This window comes from Salvelinus sp. IW2-2015, linkage group LG6.1, assembly GCF_002910315.2.
Source record: "Salvelinus sp. IW2-2015 linkage group LG6.1, ASM291031v2, whole genome shotgun sequence".
Classification (NCBI taxonomy): domain Eukaryota; kingdom Metazoa; phylum Chordata; class Actinopteri; order Salmoniformes; family Salmonidae; genus Salvelinus; species Salvelinus sp. IW2-2015.
The window spans coordinates 21,569-23,932 of record NC_036845.1 but is presented as its reverse complement, the minus strand read 5'-3'; the positions used below and the strand labels follow the sequence as shown (position 1 = coordinate 23,932).

The window sequence follows — 2,364 nt, the reverse complement described above, 5'->3', positions numbered from 1 at the left end:
TATCAGTCGTTGTTTAGTGATTTAAATATGTATGTGCTGGAGCTCCTCCTACTCCTCAGTAGCTGCTGGAGTAAGTTGTGCTTAATTTGAGTCCTGTGCTGACAGAACAGGTCATTAAACACCAGTTTAATGTTACTGTCAGGGACTTTATTTTGGACCGGGGCCTGCTGGGTTAAACGTTACATCCCGCTCTAACACTAGGGTCGTGGTAGGGGAAAAACATGGAGATCTATGTGTATACATGGGGAATGAACATACACATTGGTACAGAATTCAAACAAAACACAAGACTAAATATATTGTTTAGTACAGTAGTTTATTCAAAATAGCAGGAGAAAATAAATAAATCAAAGTAATAAAATCAATGTGCAATATCACAATACTATTAAGTGTGTGTGTGTGTGTGTGTGTGTGTGAGACAGAACACACCCTGAACACTTTCCCCACATGCCTCTGGTCAAAATAAATCTCAAAGCAGTCAGAGACAGAAAATGCAACCCCAATACAGCCTATTATGTTTAACCTAACCAAACGGTTCAACCTAACCCTGTTGGACAGGAAACATTTCCTGAGAATACAAACCCTTTATGACGCATAAAGATATAACATAATACTGTGTGGTTAAATCCAAAACGGATTGTGAATGAGATGCATTCAATTAAAAAACATTCYCTGGCGCACACCCAGAACAATGTGTTTGTGTGGAGGTGCTGACTAATGGCAAATAAACGATCAAAATAAAGTCGGACACTCCATATATAAACTTCCAGTAATTTATTGGGTATTTACCAATGTGTCTGTGCCTGAAGGCACAGTGATGCCGAAACGCTGGTAAATACCCAATAAATTACTGGGAGTTTATATATGGAGTGTCRGACTTTATTTTGATSGTTTATAAGATAGTCAATGCCATCAATAATATGATTATGGCTGCAAGTCAAGTACCACAGAGGATTGACCGTAGAAACAGAAAACATAAAAGCAACACTGTTCTCCTCTAGATATTTCAAGGCCCTTCCAACATTATAAATAATGAGGATAGTCCAGTCCTCTGGCAGGAATACAATACCTAAATACGTCCGTTCTTTGAGATGTATTTCTTTGGCCGCTGAGTCGGACCRACCATGGCCATCTATAGTAGAGCTCACTTAAGTTGCCAGGGTAACAGGACAACACCTGCAAGTTGATGAGGCATGAACAGAACCACTAGTCTACAGGCTTTAACACTGTTGAGAAACAAACCCTAAACTTCAACACTCCTTACCCATCCCTAAATAAATCCTAAAGAAAGCCATTCCTCAAGTTTTGTCAATCTCTGGGATGCTGAGCATGTTTACATCATGAGGAGTCCTTTAAGTGACACCAAAAGGTCTGGTCGATAGTGTCAAGTGGCGTTCTCCTTGGTCTGCAGTGATCTGAACACATAAGATAGGTGACAACAGTATGCCTACCCGGAACTGGCTTTCAACTATGCAGTTGTTTTCCCATCAGTGCAGATATACAACAAACTAATAAATAAACATGGGGTCGGTCCTGGTCAATATAGTCCTGGTTTTTCCAACGGCTCTGCGCTTACATTGAAGGACTGACTACTGAAGCGCCGGTTCCAGGGTCAGTTCGGGTTGTAAATTCCAAATGATTGACTGCGGCTCCCATGTTTTGAGCTATGAGTTCCTTCAATATTTCTTTTWAAAAACTCAAGAGTTCCTGGATCCAGATTCCATGTGATTTAGTCATAGAAATTCCAATAAATAAATCTCTATGCACAGTTGTCTGATTCTACGACCTGTGTTGCATCTCTGGTAATCTATGAATTGAGCCTGGGGACGAAGTTAGARCTCTGGGTTTAGGACGGGATGGGGTGGAATGTTATTTAAAAAGGCTGAGTTCCAATTCCAGGATCCAAATCTGGCTCTCTTTCTCCAAACCATGTGCTGGGTCTCTTGTTCTAGGACGGGGTGAGGTCAGGACTGGTCATCTGTGGTGGGGCTGGCTAGACACTCACTGGACTTCAGGCTGGCCAGTGACTTATTGCTGGCTACTGACTGCAGAGACCCACACAGACCTATCAGAGAGGGGGTGTCCTCCTTCCCTGGGGAGCAGAAGAGGGGGTTAACACATGCACAAAATAACTATTATTTATTGGTAGTGGGGGATAGCACAGAAATGCACACACACACCATGGTGGTGCCAGTGTGAGCTGGCTGGTCTAGTGTCCAGGTTGAGTGTGTGTGAGGGCTCCAGAGAGGTCAAGTCATCAAACACCAAGGTTATTACAGTAACAAATTTATGAAAAAAAACTGTAAACTGAAATAAAATGAACAAATCTGTTTGAGTATAGCTTTAGTTTTTCAAACTATTATA

At 41.6% G+C, this 2,364-nt stretch overlaps 1 long non-coding RNA gene across 1 annotated transcript; it reads right to left on the bottom strand.

Moving 5' to 3' along the window:
• Window positions 1–297: 297 nt before the first annotated feature.
• Window positions 298–2,251, bottom strand: LOC111964804 (uncharacterized). Its single transcript, XR_002877439.1, has 2 exons — window positions 2,181–2,251; window positions 298–2,092 (listed from the first exon to the last, which is right to left on the bottom strand). It is a non-coding gene; the product is annotated as an uncharacterized lncRNA (long non-coding RNA).
• Between the last annotated feature and the right edge of the window lie 113 nt (window positions 2,252–2,364).